Genomic DNA, 17,639 nt, shown 5'->3' with positions numbered 1-17,639 from the left:
AGAAAAGAAAAGAAAAGAGAAGAGAAAAGAAAAGAAAGGAAAAGAAAAGAAAACAAAACAAAACAAAACAAAACAAAACAAAACAAAACAAAACAAAACAAAACCTAGAAGAGATTTAGGGGAGAGCACAGAGACCATCCAATCCAATCATTCATTTCATCCATGAAGTAAATGAATTTCTCAGAATTTTAGAGTTTGACCCATGAGCTCACAATGGGTGTCAGAGGCAAGATTTGAGTTCCAAGTTTTCCTGAAGAGAGTTCAAAGTTATATCCATTATACTTCATATCCCTTTAGAATGGGAAAAGCACTCTACTTGAGTCAGGTATGGAGGATCTTCCACAAATTGCTAAATGACCTTGAGCAACACAGTTCATTTCTCACAACTTCCATTTCTTCCTCTATAAAATGAAGCTATTAGACTAGACAGCATTTAAATCCAGCTCTGAAATATCTGATTTTTGTTTTGGTACAAAAGGAACAAGCACCAAATTTTGAATCTAAAGACATAGGTCAATTGCTCCAGATACTCTGTTTTTGGTATGACCCTTTGGGGGCATCTTTTGCTTTAAGTGGCAAAGGAGGGTGTAGGATTTGAATGATGCAGACAGAACTTTCCAGAAGGTTTCAAAAGACTCCTCCTTTAAGATTCTATGCTGTTATGGTCTAGAATCTCCATGGAAATCAGTTCAAACTGACAAACAGTTCAAGCTCCTCGCATCCACAGTAGAGCAGCAGCTATTTGAAACCTCTAGACATGAGCAGTCTGTGGCACACCAAGAGGGAAGATGAGACCCACATCTTTTCAATGTCTGAGTCTTCAATGAAAAAGCTTCCTGAGGGCAACAGAGGGATTCCAGATGGCCCAGCTGTCTGTTTGCACCTTGTGATCCCTCTTCCTCACAAATCTTCTTGGGGAACACTCATTAGAGAACCATTTCCAGTGTCCCCTTAGTCTAACCCAGTTCTTCTCTGGTCTGATTCAGGTGCCTAATAAACTCCAAGATCCTATCTGTCTTGAAGGATTCCAAAGGCCCACCATGGGCAACTGCTTGAAGTGCTGGAACTGTTGTAAAGGTAAGCCTTTTGTGATGTGCAGTAGAGGTCCTGCCAATGGTAGGGAGTTTGAAGGTACAGTATGGCCAGATGCCAGATGCCAGCCTCTGAAGTAGATGGACAAACCATTATGGAAAGTTAGCTTTTCTCATAAAGCCCCTAAATAGTTTAGCTGGGAAGGAGCCTGCCAATGGCACAATATTTTTACATGGACATCTGTTTCCATAGTTGAAGCTTTCTGTTGACAGTAGAATAAAGTGAAAGTTCATGTCTCTATTTACCTTAGGCTCATCTTCAATTTCTTGCATATTGGGTTCAGTTTATTTCAATAGCAATTTTGAGGTTATGACACCATCCAGATGGAGTATTCATTGTGATCCACCTCCCCAACAGATGGATGGATATTCTGTTTTTTAATTGATAATTTATTTTTCCAAATTCATAATATGGAAGTTTTGCAACATTCATACAAATGCATATGTATATTTTGAAGTTACAAAATTTCCCTCCAACCTCCCTTTCCACCTACCACTCCTCAGCAGTGAACAGTCAGGTAAATATTTTCCATATACATTTCTGTTAAATATGTTTACAGATTAGTCATTTTCAGTATGAGGAGTAAGCAAAAGATGTACAAAAGAGATATTTTTTTAAAAAAAGAGGATGTAGTGTTTATCAAATTTCAAAGGGGTTTTTTCCTTTTGCTTCCTATTTTTGTTTTCTTTTGCTTTTTTCCCTCTGAATGTGGTTAGCATTGTCCATAGCTGATCTATTATAGTTATACTGGTACTCTGAACTGCTGAGGGGAGCCACATCCATCAAGGTTGATCAACTCACAATGCTGTTGTTAATGTGGTGAATATTCTTTTGGTTTGCAGAGATATTTTTACTCCAAAAAAGGAGGAAAGGGGAAAAGAACTTTTCATCAGCAGGCCCCACAGACTCTCCATCTCAAATAGGCAGGAGTGGAAAGAGATAAAATTAGATATGACAGGCCAGATAGTTTTCTGTGTTCCTAATTTGATTGGCATAATTTTGAATTATCAATAACAGTGAACTTTCAAAGAGAGTCAAGCTTCCACCGCAGAGGAGATATTTAATATTATTCTAAGAAGCCAAGTATGTTCTTAAATGCATTCAATAAAATGAATAGCATCCACACCTGGTTCATTAAGTCTGTCCCTGGGTGGCCCATTCCTCTACTCATCCTACTGTGCTTTTCCATTCCAAATGATAGACAAAGACCTGTAAAGTACTCTTATTTGAGAAAAATTGGACAAGTCAGTCTGGGGGAAGTGGGGAGATGGGAGTAGGCAATTACAGTGTCATGGGCATGTAAAGCCAGCCCAACAAAAATAAAATGGAATTTTATGTACTGTTTAGCAAGTAAAGACAATATGGTCTTATGTGAGTGACTTAACTATATTCTCAGCAATAAAATGATCCAATACAACTCTAAAGGAATTGTGATAAAAATACTATCCATCCCCAGAGAAAGGACTTAGGGACAAAATTTCAGTACAAATGGAAGGCTAATTCTTTTTTTTCCCCTTCATTTTTCTTGAGGATTCTTTGGTGTACATTTTCTTTCACAGTGTGACTTTGATGGAAATATTTTGCATGATTCCACAGATCTAAACTATATCAAATTGTTTGCTTTCCCAATGGCAGGTGGGGAGTATGTGTGAGGAGAGGGTAAGAAAAAGCCTTTGAAATTAAATGTCTTAAATATATATGCTAAAATTGTATCTTTGTTTTGATGGGGCAAAGTAGAAACTAAAAAAAGTTCAAGAAAAGAAAAGAAAGTGGAATTTTAGGAAGAAAAGAATAGGAAAAAGAAAGTTCCTTTCTCAATTTAAGATTGCAGGAAACAATATGAATAGGATCTCCTTGGATCCTCCAAATGGGTTGGTTACCATTAGGCTGGACCTTTTGCAGGTGAGCAAATGAAAACTCTGGTTAACTTTGGTCACAGAGGGATTAATTATCAATGCAGGATTTGGCATCTTCCTGACTCTCCAGCAAATCCTGCTTTCTTGTCTCTGATAATGAAATGCCTGATGTTGATGCTGACCTTCTAAAGTAATGTGGTAACTCTTTCCTAGTGTGTCATATCTTTCTCTAAATCATTTCTTTTATGTGTCCATTTTCTCTGCTCTTGAAGCCACCACCCTAATTCAGACCTTCAGTGAGCCACAACTGGACTACTGCAACAGCTTTCTAATCATGCCTAGGTTTTGAATTTCCCCCCCCACCTCAGGCCATGGTCCACAGAGATGCATAAGTGATGATCCTAAAGAGCATATCCGAACACTTTAGCGCCCTAGTGACTCAACTGCCTTGGCTACTTTTGCTTCCAGGATTAAAGACAAAGATTCTTTTTATCCAAAAACAGTGAGAATCCTTCACCTTTGAACACATTTCATGCTAACCTCTAGCAATCATTGCCAAAACACTGGGCTTAGCTTTATAATCTGGAACCCCTAAATTATCTTTGTAGACACTGAATGTTGTCCTTCCCTTCTCATATTGTATGGTGTAGCTGTGCTAGTGTCCCTCCCATCCAATGCTTTTCAATGGCTGTCCCTCCTGTCTGCTGCTCTCCCTTGGAATCTCTCTGCCACTTAGAATTCCTGGCTCTCTTTCCTCTTGCAGGAGGCCTTCTCTAAGGCCCAGGGTTCCTGCCCTAAAACTTCCATTCATCTTTTCTATATTTAGAGTAAATGGAATCATTTTTGTAAATGTTATCTCCACCCTTAGAATCCTTGAGTGTGTGTATCTGTCTGGGGAAGGGGGCTGTATTTGCTTTGTGCCTTTTCTCCCAGCAAATTCACACTCATTGTTTGCCCTGGTCCAAATGTATTAGTGAATAAAATTCATTGGTTGACTGACCTACTCACTCTCCTAGTGACCTACCTCTTTCCAGTTTAAGCGTGAATTTTAAATCAAGCTACTGTTCCTGTCTCAGTCTGTAATTCTCCTCAGCTTCAGGGGTCTCATTTCCATGGGACATCCTAATCATCGTGATTTCGTTGCACTATTGAATGTCCTTCAAGGATCACCATGCTTCTCTTATTGGTGAATTTCTACAACTTTTGAAGTGTCCAAGCCAATCAGCTTTCATTGCCCTCCAGGCCTCATTCCTGATCAGTTGGATTTCAAAATCATCCTTATGTGTGTTGTTCTGTCCCAAGATCCCTCTAGAGAGGGGCTGTCCTACTTTTCTATGGAATTGCATCCCTGGGCACTTAGTACACATGGAGAGGCAAGTAAAAGCTCACTTTCTTTTTCTTCAATGTTTGTTGTTTTTCATCCTTCATTCTGGGAGAGGCTCTATGACATCAGGACAGTGATGTTTTGACAGGCAAGTGAATTGAATTGAAGTGATGCAGAGCTGTGGAAAGCCAGCAGCCCTAGTCTCTCGTCCAGAGTTATAAGAGTCAAGTGGCAAGACATTGGTCAGAAGAGCTGGCCATAGCCCTAGATGCATCAGGAGACTTTGACCTTTTGATGTTAGGTCACTCTTAAGTGTCAATTTACCTGAGACAGCAGCCAAACAGGAAGTAAAAAAGTAGGAATGAACTGAGACAAGAGAAGACCTAGTTTGCCCTCAAAAAGAATCAGTCTGGGAGTCAAGATCCTTAGTTTCCACTTTTTTTAAAACTTTATTTACTCTCATCAACATGTACATAACATATTTCTAAGTTACAAAATTTCCCACCACCCTCTCTTCCCAACCCCCTCCCCTAAGGAGGGAATAGTCATTTATCATTTTATCTCCATATTTTGTTAAACATGTTTACAAATTACTAATTTTTGGCATGAGGAATTACGATTAAGGAAAAGAGATACATAAGAGATAATTTTCATAACATATCCATCATATTCAGAAGGTTTGCATTTTTGGCTTTTTCTTCCTGTGTGTTTTGTTTTGTTTCCTTTGTCTTCCCTTGTCTGGTTGAGGATAATATAGTCCATTACCTGTGAGATAGTGTTGTCCTAGATCTCTGGACAGCTGAGAGGAGATGCTTGCATCAAGGTGGTTTATCTCATAATGTTGTTGTTGATGAATACATTGTTCTCTTGGTTTTGCTCCTTTTGCTCAGGATCAGATCCTGTAAGTCATTCCATGCTTCTCTAGAGTTTGACCATTTATGGTTTCCTATAGAATGATAGAATTCCATGGTATTCATGTACCCTAACTTGTTTAGCCATTCCTCAACTGAGGGGCATCCCCTCAGTTTCCAGTACTTTGCCATCTAGAAATGATTCTCAAGGTCTTATAAGAAATAGTTTCCTTAGAAAACAAAGAAATAGGTGTCCATCAGTTGGGAAAAAGCTAAGCAAATTATGAAAAATGCAAGTAATCGAATATAACTATGCTATCAGAAGTGATCAACAAGAAGAATTGAGAAAGAAAAGATATGTGAACTGATTCATAGTTAGGAAATTCAAGACATGGCAACATCATGACTACCCAATGACTTTAGTGTGTGAACAAATCAATACAATGAAACTGAAATGAGTCCTGAAGAAAAGTTATGTATAAATGAGTCTTCTTCTCTTTTTTTGGAGAAAAACAGAAGCAGAAAGGAGGCAGCCAGGTGTCTTTATGTGTGTGTGCATGTCTGTCTGTGTGTGTGTGTGTGTGTGTGTGTGTGTGTGTGTGTGTGTGTGTGTATGTGTGAGAGAGAGAGAGAGAGAATTTTTATCCAAAGAAGAGTTAGAGGTCATCACAAGACATAAAATATATAATTTTGAGTTCTTGTTATTTAGAAAAAAAAACTGAAAAGTAAAAGGAAAAAACTTAAACAAAAACAATTAAGAAGAATGAGGGGAAATGTTAATTATGCTTGCCTCAAAGAAAATACTATAATCATTATAAAAAGTTTTTCTTTGCTTTTCAAGGTGAACACAAGGAAAGTAGACACAGGGCACCACCAGAGAATCATTCTCTGTGAGAATCATTTATGTATGAGGATGAAAGCTCCCCTATATGATGCCGAAGTTTCAACAAAAGTATTTGAGGGTCCATCAACATGGCTTTCCCCAGCCACTAAACTCTTTTGGCAAGACAGGTCAGTCAGAGTTTCCAGGCCTAGGGCTCTTGACTAGGATTCAAGAAATTGGCTCTTCTGGCAATTTGCATAGGCGAGAGAAAATCACAACTTTCTATTGCAAACCACACATAGATGAAGATGGTCATTAGTTGCAGTCATGACTATCCAAAACCCAGCCCACGAGTGTTGTCTCTTCCTGACTCCTGTCTTTCAGTGTAATATGCATTAGGTTGGTAGTGTTAAAGTACTCATTGGGTCCATTGTGTTGGAACTTGATACCTGTATAGTGTTGAGTGATAAATATCTTGTTTAGGAATTCTTGACTGGATGATTTCATTGTTGTGGAGTTTCCTGGTACAGTATTTTTCATTCCCTTGAGGAAATGTCCATGAGACCATCTCCAAGATTTGCTATGTTTCAGAAATATACATATATCACTCTTTGAGGAAGCTTGACTAGACTGTGAGCCTGACAAGTGACTGTCTCATTCATCTTTGGGCCCATGCTGAAAGTTTCTCCATTTGATAGAGGACCTTCAAACAAGAATTCCTCTTGCTTAATCTTGTAAAACTAGGAAAATCTGCATACCCCATTGGCTAGTCATAAAATAACTTTAATGGAAAGATAAGACATTATTGCTGCAAGATAAATGAATGAATTTCTGACTTGTCCAATATGGTTCTATTTAGGAGCAGGTACTGAAGAGGGCAGCTCAATCCTCAGACCCAGCCGACTCATCTCCTCTAAGCCTAGTTCAGCCCACCATGATTACAAATAACATGCTGAGGAAAAGAATGGATAAGGTGAGGACTTTTTTCAAAGATAATTTCAACCCTTTGAAGTAATTTGTCTCATCTGGACAATCATTTCTCTGAGCACAGGATAGAATGGATCTCTTGCCTTTCTGTTCTGCTTCACATTATTGGAGAGTTAAAATGTGTCTGATCCAGGACACAGAATTAAAGAATGGAACTCCTCAATGTTCAACTTTTCCTGATCCACAGAAAGGTAGAGCCTATAATGTTGGAAGAAGTCCCATTAAATCTTCTGAATGGATTTCATGGTTTTCCATTATTAGCAGATAAGTGATCCATTCTCTTGAAATGGTTCACTCTTGATTTCCTCTTTCTGGAGGTATAATATATTTCCTAAGAAGAGGTTTGGTTGTATCCTACAAGTTTTGTGTCTTTATCATCATTATCTTGGATGAATCCTTTCTATGATTTGTTTTTTGATGCATTCATTTATTGAAATGGGTTTCCAATTGGTTTTTGGTCCATATCTTTAGGGTCCTTTTATTTTGCATGTGATTTTTATTGCATCATGATCTGAAAAGGATGCATTCAATATTTCTTTCTTTCTGCAATTAATCATGAGGCTTTTATGCACTAATACATGGTTGATTTTTGTGTAGATGACATGTACTGCAGAAAGAAAGGTATATTGCTTTCTATGTCTATTCATTTTTCTACAGAGGGCTATCATATCTAAGTTTTCTAACAATCTATTCACATCTGTGACTTCCTTCTTGTTTAACTTCTTGTTCAATTTATGGTTAGATTTACCTCTTTCTGAGAGAAGGAAGTTAAGGGTTCACAGCTCTGTAGTTTAGCTGCCTAGGTCTTCCTGTAATTCATTCAGCTTTTCTAAGAATTTACAGGCTATAACACTTGGTGCATACATAATTAGTATTGAAATTACCTCATTGTCTATGGTATCTTTTAGTAGGATATAGTTTCCTTCCTTTCCTCCTTTAAGGAGATCCATTTTTCCAGCCACTTTGACTAAGGTAAAGACTGCTTGATGATCAATATTAATGGATTTACTCATTCCATCAGTGCAGCAAGAAGGCACAATATTGGGGTATCTGGGATGGAGAATACCATCCGTATCCAGAGAATGAATTGTGGGATTTGAACAAAGACCATTGTCTTTAATTTTAAAAAATAGTTGTGTAATTTTGCTATCTCTTATACTTTACATTTTGTTCCTTAAGGATATGATTTCTCTCTCATCACAATCAACTTAGATCAATGTATAGCATGGAAACAATGTAAAGATTACTACCCCTGATTTTTTTTCACTTTACCTGAAGAATAACATAGTCTGGGACAGTCTTTTAACTTTAATTTGTATGGACATCTGTGCTTCAAATGCCTTTTTTCTAAGAAGCATATTCTGGGATTCTGGTTTTTAATCCACTCTGCTTTTCTCTTTTATCAGAGCATTCATCCAATTCAGTCACTAACTCTTTATTACCCACCATGCTATCTCCCCTCTATTTGTATTTATCCCACCTCCCCTGTACTTTGCTTTTAAATGCCTAATCTCTCAGTGTGTTTACACTCTTAGAGCCTATCCCCTCTCCTTTCTTTCACCTTCCCCTTCTCCTCTACTCCCTTTCTTCCTTCATTTGTTTATAACAGTCCCTCATTCTCACCTCCCTCTTTCCCCCCTCTTAATACTTGAAAGGTAAGATAGATTTCTAAACAAAACTGAGTGTGTCTGTGTCTCTGTGTGTGAGATTGTTTGTTTGTGTGTGTGTGTGTGTGAAGCTCTCCCTCTTTGAGTCAAACAAATCTGATTAGATTCAGAGGTTCTCACCACCTTCTTTCTTTCCCTCTATTGCAATAGGTCCTTTGCACCTCATCAAGTGATATAGTTTACCCCTTTTCAATCTCCCCCTTCCTCATGTCTCTTTACTATACACCCCTCTTTAATGAGACATATTTTTTCAAATCATTTCTTCAAGGTCATGGACATATCATGAATGTCCATTCCTTCTGCTTAAGTATATTCCCTCTGGAAACCAGTTTAATTTTATTGGATAACAAATTTTTTCCTCGTTTATATTTTCATGTGGGTCTTCAGTCTAGTATTTTGAAGACCAAATTGTCTATTTAACACTGATCTTTTCATCAGAATGATTGAAAGTCTCCTATTTCATTAAATGCCCATCTTTTTCCCCTGAAAAAGAAGGCTCAGTATTGCAAGAGAGTGAAATTTTGGTTGTAATACAAGCCAAGCTCCCTTGTTCTGGAGAATACCTGGAATATGGTATTTGATCCCTTAATGTTGATGTGGCCAGGGTGGAGCCAAGATGACAGTATGAAGGCAAGAATTCCCAGGAAACATATTCTCCCCAAAACTCCAAAAGCCATGAAATTTTGACTCTATAGCCAAAATTTAGAGGGGCAGAACCCACAGACCAAGTGATACAGTTTCCCAGTCAAAGACTTCTTAGAGGTTCCTGAGGAAAGGTCTGTTTCACTGGAGTGTGGGTTGGGAGGGTGGAAAGAGCTGCAGAGTAGCTGCAGTGTAGCCCAGCCAGAGCAAACGAGCTCCAGCCTTCCAGGAACATCCTGCCCTTAACAGGGTGCCTGGGGGAGCCTGAGTCCATGGCAGAGGGAATGATTTCCAGACCTCTTGGCCCAGGGATCACTGGGTACAGTTTGAAGGGGTGGTCAGAAAACACTGCCACACCAGAGTGAGTGCAGAGCCTAATGCCAGACTCAGAGCAGCCTTGTAGTGAGAATCTAGTGCAGGAATCAGTGAAGCCACCCAGTACTTCCAGTCTGCATAATGTAAGGGGCTCAATGGAGACTTCAGAGTTCTCTGTACTCTCCCTGGGGCAGGACTCTGCTACTTGCCCCCACTCAGGTCCAGGTTGCAGTTTGGGCCCCTATACTACCATCCAGAGCAGGGACCCTCCTCATAGCTCCAGGGCAGAGGGAAGGGCCTCGTGTTCATCCATATAACAGAGCATAGGCAAGAGAACCACTCCAAAGCTTTGGAAGTCATAGGATGAGGAAATGAGAAAACTACAGAAAAAGAAGTATCTGATCATAGAAAATTACTTTGGTCCCATAGAAGATCATGCTCAGAAAATGGCAATGTTGAATCTTCGGCATCCAAAACATCCAAGAGAAATAGAAAATGGCTGAATGAGCTCAAAAAAGACATTGAAAAGCAATACATTGGAAACATTGGGAGGAGAAATGAGAGAGACACAAATAAATCATGAAAATCAAATGCAGCAGCTTGGTGAAAGAAATACAAAAAATACTGAAGAAAATGACATTAAAAACCCAGTTTAGGTAAAATGGAAAAAGCAACCCAAAGGGCAAATGAGGAGAGGAATGCCTTAAAAAGCAGATGTAGAGAGTTGGAATAGAAGATAAAAAGGCTCTCTGAAGAAAATAATTCCTTCAAATGTAGAATGGAGCAAAAGTAGACTGATGACTTTTGAGAAATCAGGAAGTAATAAGACAATACCTAAAGAACCACAGAAAGAAAATGTGAAATATCTCATTGGAAAAAACTGCCCTTGACAACAGATCCAGAAGATATATTTTAAAAAGTATTGGGCTACCTGAAAGCCATGACCAGGAAAATAGCCTCGATTTTATTTTTCAAGAACTAAGACAGCAAAATTGTCCCCGAGATCCTAGAAGCAGAGGATAAAAAAGAAATTGAGGGAATTCACCAATCACCTCCCAAAAGAAAAATATCCCAAGAATCTTATAGCCAAATTCCAAAACTCACAAATCAAAGAAAAAATACTAAAAGCTTCCAGAAACTATTCAACCACTGTGGCTCTACAGTCAGAATTACACAGAATTTGGCAGCATCTACATTAAGGGCTCCCAAGGCTTGGAATATGATATTCCAGAAGGCAAAAGAGCTTGGATTACAATCAAGAATCCACTGACCAGTAAAACTGAACATGTACTTTCAGGGCAAAAGATTGACTTTCAGTGAAACAGGGGACTTTCAAACTTTCCTATTGAAACAAGCAGAGCTGAACAGAAAGTTTGAAAGTACAGGTGAAGAATAGAGGTGGTGAATGAGAAGAATTAATTATCAGGAATTTAATGATGTTGAACAGTTTGTATTCCTGCAAGGGAAGAAAATACTGATGACTCATATGAACCTTCTCATTTATAAGAGCAATTAGAAGGAGCATATATAGACAAGGCACAGGAAGGAGCTGAATATAATGGTATAATAGAGGAAAAAAGATGGAGTCAATGGGTGATTAAGGAAAGTACTGGGAGGAAGATAAAGGAGAAGAAGGGGCCAAGATATTTCACATAAAAGTGTCAAGGAAAAGCTTTCTCAATGGAGTGGAACAGGGGTAGGTGAGGGGGAATGAGTGAGCCTTCATTCTCATCAGAAATGGCTCTTTTAATACACTTTTAATAGGGTATAGAAATCTGACTTAGCCTGGAGGAAAATGATAGGAAAGGGATGGGAGTAGGTAATAGAAGAGAGGGAAGATTGGTAGAGGGGACTGACATACAACACTTCTGAACAGGGACAAGGTGAAAGGAGAGAGAGAATAGAATAAATGAGTGAGGAGGAAAAGAGTGGAGGAAAATACAGCTAGTAATAGCAACTGTGGAAAAAATATTGAAGCAACTTCTCTGGTGGACTATGATAAAGAAGTGAACTCATATTAGAGACAGAGCCATTGGAATCTGAACAGACTGAAGTACACTTTTTTTTCTTTCTCACTATTATTGAGTTTTCTCTCTTTTGGGGGAGTGGAGGGCAATTTATGTTTACTCTCACAAAAAAAATAGAAAATAAATAAATAAATGGAAAAAAAAAGAAATAGAAAGAAGACCAATTAGGCTAGATCTTAATGGGAGGGGAATAGGAGAGTAAGGTATAAAGGGTCTAGAAACTGCTGGTGTCCAATTTGCAAAGGGACTTTTCCATCTACCTTGTGTGTCTCACCTGTCACAGTGTTAATCCCTTGCAAGGCATCTGTTCTGGCTGCTCTATATCTCCATACTTTACATACTGTCTTTCACATGGTGGGCATTTAATAAAAGCTTTTTATTTATTTAAAAATTAAACACAAGATAATACAAACATATAAATTTATATGTAAATATATAATTATACTTATCCAACAGGCCATAGGATATGGAGGGCTATGAATTGGGAAAGAGATGAGCAATGATAGGATATGTTATTGTGTTATTGTTGCTTCTGTTGTTGAAGAGTGGCAACTATGACTGAGAGTTCCCCCAGAATTGGGCATGGGAAACTTGAAGCTAATGAGGAAAGTGCATACTTTTTCACTGACCTCACTCCTCCCAGGGGTGATCATGGTTAGGAATGATTATCTGCATACTTAGTGATTCTATGGTTTCACTTGATATGTTTTCTAGTTTGTGTGTGCAGACAGGGAGGAGGAGTAGGTTACAATATAGAATTATATGTCAAAGTAGAAGGTAAAATTATTTTTAAAATAAGGGAAACAGGTTCTTGTACTTAACAAAAAACAAATACTCATAATCCACTTTAAAAAGTGCTGGGAAAAATGGAAGATAGCACAGAAAAAACAAGGATTAGAACAACTTCTCACACCCTATATCAAAAGAAGGCCAAAATAGATGCAAGATTTGGACATTAAAGAAAGTGTTATAAGAAAATTATGAATAGATTACATGTGAGATCTATTACTGAATAAGAGATTGAGAACATTATAAAAATCAAACCAGATAATTTTGATGACATTAAATTAAAATGTTTTTGCACAAAGTCACCATAACCAAGATCCAAAGGAATGAAGTAAATTGGGAAACAATTTTTATGTTCTGACAATGGTCTCATTTCTAAATGATATAGAAAACAGAGTCAAAGTTATAAAGAAAAGTCATTCCCCAACTGTCAAATTGTCAAAGGCAATTCTCAGTCAAAGGAACCAAAGCTGGTTTAGTCATATGAAAAACTGCTCTAAAGCATTGTTGATTAGAGAAATGCAAATTAAGCATCTCTGAGGTACCACCTCTCATCTCTTAGATGGACCAAAATGAGTACAAAGGATAATGATCAATGTTTGAGGGAATGTGGACTATCTGGGACACTAATGCACTGCTTGTGGCATTGTGAACTGATCCAACCTTTCTGGAGAGTAATGTGGCATTATGAAAAAAAGGCCATCAAAATGTGCAAACCCGTTGATCCAGCAATACAGTTACTGGGTATGTATCCTGAAAAGATCATGAAAACAGGTCAAAATCCCTCATGTAGCAAAATAGTCCTTGCAGTTCTGTTTGTAATGGCAAAGAATTGGAAATTGAGGGGCTGCCCATTAATTAGGAGATGGTTGAACAAGTTGTGGTCTATGTATGTGATGGAACACTATTGTTCTAGAAGAAATCATGAGGGATCAGATTTCAGGAAAGGCTGGAAAGACTTAGCTGAACTGTTGCTGAGTGATGTGAGCAAACCCGGAAGAACATCATACAGAATAACAACATTATGGGGCGATGATCAAACATCATGGTCTAGCTCATTCCGCCAATGTAATAATCAGGGATAATTTGTGATGGGACAAAGGGAGGAGGAAATGGAGGGAGGGAGAAAAAGTGTAAGACTCAAAACCTTGCCAAAAAAGTTTGGTTGCAACTGCCATTGTTGTTTGTAATTGGAAAACAAATTAAATATTCACATGATGAACAAAAAGGAAATGTTTCATTCTTTTTAGGAAATGGAAAAAAGTAAAATACAACAATGAAGCTAGGATAGCACCACAGTGACATGAAATGCTGTTTCCCTATTCCTCAGAATCATTTTGAGACTCTAAAGATAATACATTGCCACTGAGAAAGGCAATTAAATCACAGGAAATAATTTGGGGAAAAAATCCCTACATCAATTTGTCTGCAATTGATTAGTATATTACAATTGCTGAACATGAGGACAAGATCAGGGTGGTCGTGGTTTCCTGATAGGGAACTTGGCATGTTGTCTCATTGTTGTCCTTTACACGAATTATCAATTATTTCTATGATTTCATATAGATCCACAAATTCGTTCAGATTCAATTCTTTTAGTCTCTAATTGATTTTTAATCATTTGAAAGGAGAAATATTTCATTTAAGATCATTTTGGGGGGGGCGGCTAGGTGGCGCAGTGTATAAAGCACTGGCCCTAGAGTCAGGAGTACCTGAGTTCAAATCCGGCCTCAAACACTTACTAATTACCTAGCTGTGTGGCCTTGGGCAAGCCACTTAACCCCATTGCCTTGCAAAAAAAAAAAAAACAACCTAAAAAAAAGATCATTTTTTGGTATGGTCAGTAAAAGATGTATTTCTGCTTTGGGTCTAGGGCCTTGGCTTCACCATTGTAGGAGGTCAAGATTCAGTCTGGGGATAGATGGGGATTTTTGTTAAGACAATTTTCCTGAATAGAACAGCTGCAGAAGATGGCAGATTAAAAGAAAGTGAGAGCAATGGAGCAAAAGAAGGATTTGATCTAAGAAAAGAGAAAGATGGATCAGTTCTCCTAAAACACCTTTTAGTCTTTTAAGTATCCATGATCATATGAAAAATCCTAGTTTAATTTGTTCAATGTGCTCAATCCAAATGCAGTGACATTTTTAGTGGAAGAACTCCTTTTTGGGTGAGGTTTATTGAGGCAATTTTTGTTTAAGATATTTTGCTAGAGACTAAAAATATTACTCCTTTATCAAGATAATATATGTGTGTGTCTTTGTGTCTGAATTGGATTGAGACTCTCACCCTTCATTTCATATGGTCAAAAATGAGCAGCAAATACTGGGACTTTTGAAAATAGCACCTGGCACTGCACAAGCCCTCCTTTTCTATGAACAGATCTCCTTTCCAACATGATGGAATCAGTTTTGTTCCTAAACCACTTAAAAGTGTGTTATAAATCCACCACAAAACTGTCTTCAAAGTCTATGGAAGTATTGCTCCATCAGCTGCTTCTTGTCAGTTGGTATAGAATTAACTAAAGATGGGTACCCTGTAGAAATGATGGTAGAAATCTGTGTTTGAATAGGGTGATGTGAACAGGCTTCATGCTTTCACAGCAGATGATTCTTTCTTCATGGCTCTTTGAGGAAGGGTTGCCTCTCTAGAGGAGTTTTTGTCTTTTAGGTTCAGAACAATGTGCTACTGGCACAGAGCATTTCTAGAATGGATTGCTAACTTTTCAGTTCATGAAAACTCATCTTGCTTAATAGGGCAAGTTAGAATGAGCCTCAGATGCCAAAAGAATCAATGACTCAAAATAGTTTAGGGTGTCTGGGCCTCTTAACTATTGCCTCCCACCATGTCTCATGTACCATTCTTCAATAAGTCCATGTGTGACTTTGAACAAATCACATTTCCTATGCTGGAACTTCATGTCTGCATTGATAGGATGAAGGAGTTGGACTAGATGATCACTAAGGTGCTTTCCAGCTCATGATGGACATATGACCTAAGTGGACAAGGGTAGGTCAGTAAAAGATGTGTAAGTGACCATGTGCTTTCATTTTCTACAAGGATTCTACAAGGATCTACATAGTAGGTTCTTCTGAGCCAATTCAGATCAATGTTGTGCTCTTGTGTTCAGATACTGTAACTAGGATTTTATTCTAATGCTACAGATTTAGAGAGACCTCCAAGTCCTTGCACTCCTTCAAGAGAAATCTGAGCACCTAGTTATCCAGAAGAACTAGTTCAATCAGAAAGTATCCCAGCTGTGTGTCAGCTGGAATCTCCCTAGCCTGTAATCCTGATTTCTGCCCTGGAAGTAGGCTCCCCCAGCAAAGAGCAGGGAATTTTCTTGAATCTTTGCCCACAAATGGTCATATGACTCTTGATTGACACCCTGAACATCAGAATATTTCTAGTTATGCTTCTTGGTGTATGTTGGGGAATGCTACTCATCTGTGAAAGTATTTTCTATTTTTATCTATCCTTCCTTGTAGGGGTTGTTTCCCCCCTTTCTCCTTTTGATGCCAGCAAAGAGACTGAACCATAATAGTCACAGAGTGCATGCTGGGCACTAACCTTATATGTAGATCTGAAGCATGACTCACAGCTCACAAGAGTCAAGAACATGTTCAAGTCCATTGCTGCTATCTAGTGACATAACCAGGCAGATCTTTAAATGCCCATGTCATTTTTGTCTTTTTTTGGTGAAGAATTTTATCTTGGATTATGAGGTTAAAATCAGACATCACAGGAAAATGCAGACAGAAGCATATATTGTCCTTCAATTGTAATGACTGATGCTGGGGATAGTCATTGGGAAGACAACCATTGGAAAACTAGGTGATTTTCCAGGGCTGGCTAACTTGGACTTTTGTCTAAGTCAGAATTCAAATAACTTGTAGTCACACATTATTATCATGATTGTTTATTTAGTCTGTTCCTTTATGATGTGATGCTTATTTTGATCTTGCTTTGGGTTATTAGGAGATGAAATCCTTGCTGTCAATGCAAAAGCCTTGTAGTCCTTGAGCCACAAAGAAGCAGTCAATACCTTTAAGGCAATAGAATGATAGCAGAGATCTATATTTTTTAAATTTATAATTTAATTTTTCTTTTATTAAAAACCTAGCAGTCACCAATAACAAATATTTCAATAGACACAACAAACCAAATGCATCAATAAGAAAAATAACTTTAATTATATAGTTTCTTTTTTAAGTATATATATTCTTATATATATTCATGTCTATTTATATATCTACATATCCACATATATGTTTATGTTAAATTACATGTATACTCTATCTAATAAAATAAGACAGCAACAAAACTATCTTCTCTTTTGCATTTTTCTTTCCAGTATGAATTATTTAAAATGTTTTATTGATTCCTCTTTTTTTGCTTATTGATATTATTGTTATCCCCTTTTTGGTATAAGGACACTGAAAATCTGCTGTCTTGTTTCCGTAGGATATGGCAGGATGGCAGGGTCATCCTGGTTGTTTGCTCTGTCTTTGAGTATCGAAAGCTTCGCATAAGGCCCTCACCAATATCAGTGAGCCGTCCCAGCTCCCCAGGCGGAGGAGGGCATCCGGCAGCTGAAGGAGCTGTGTCTCACAACGATCCAGGCGTAATTGACAGGATAATCCTGGATTTCACCATCAATAAAAGTGATATGCTGACCTCCCCAATGGGTCTGGCTCTCTTTCTGAAAATGTGTAAACTTGCATATCCTACTTCTCTTTTTATTTTCTTCTGAGTTCTACTGGAGAAGTTGATTATCTAAGTCCACACTATGATGTGAAAGTTTACTTTTCCTATCTGCTAAAACACTAATCTTGTAGCCAGAAACATAGTAGCCAGATAGACTGTGGCTTCCTGATTAGGACTAAAGAGTCATTATTGATAAGAGAAAGAATCCCAGTAATCCACCCCACCGATCAAGTATCATATATCACAGAATTAAAACTGTCCTATAGGCTCTGATTCTCAACTTAACATGAGAGGATTTGAGAAATAGTTTCAAACTCTAAATTCAACCAAGTGTGGTGCCATGTGCCTATTCTAGGCATTTTATAGGCATTATGCCTGTTTCTGGGGTAGTAGATGTTAGTTGATTTCTTTAACTAAGTAGTTCTGAAGTTCAATAGGGATAAAGTCAATATGGTGTTTGAACTAAGTCTTGTACCAATATAGTGAGCCTCCAAAAGTGAAGAATACCCAGCTGCTTATGGAATGATCAAACTAGATTTGGTCAGAAATAGCATGGGACAAAATA

General features: G+C 38.0%; 1 long non-coding RNA gene across 3 annotated transcripts; it reads left to right on the top strand.

Annotated features, from left to right (window-relative positions):
• Positions 1-223: 223 nt before the first annotated feature.
• LOC141499750 (uncharacterized) lies at positions 224-17,047 on the top strand. Of its 3 annotated transcripts, none has more exons than XR_012471757.1 (4): positions 224-325; positions 987-1,077; positions 6,806-6,919; positions 16,832-17,047. It is a non-coding gene; the product is annotated as an uncharacterized LOC141499750 (long non-coding RNA). The 3 variants fall into 3 exon arrangements; XR_012471756.1 differs by lacking the exon at positions 224-325 and adding an exon at positions 5,965-6,134 and having other exon boundaries at positions 689-1,077; XR_012471755.1 differs by lacking the exon at positions 224-325 and having other exon boundaries at positions 689-1,077.
• Positions 17,048-17,639: the final 592 nt, after the last annotated feature.

This window comes from Macrotis lagotis, chromosome X, assembly GCF_037893015.1.
Source record: "Macrotis lagotis isolate mMagLag1 chromosome X, bilby.v1.9.chrom.fasta, whole genome shotgun sequence".
NCBI lineage: Eukaryota > Metazoa > Chordata > Mammalia > Peramelemorphia > Peramelidae > Macrotis > Macrotis lagotis.
Note: the sequence above shows the minus strand (reverse complement) of the source record. Positions and strands in the feature narration are given on the sequence as shown.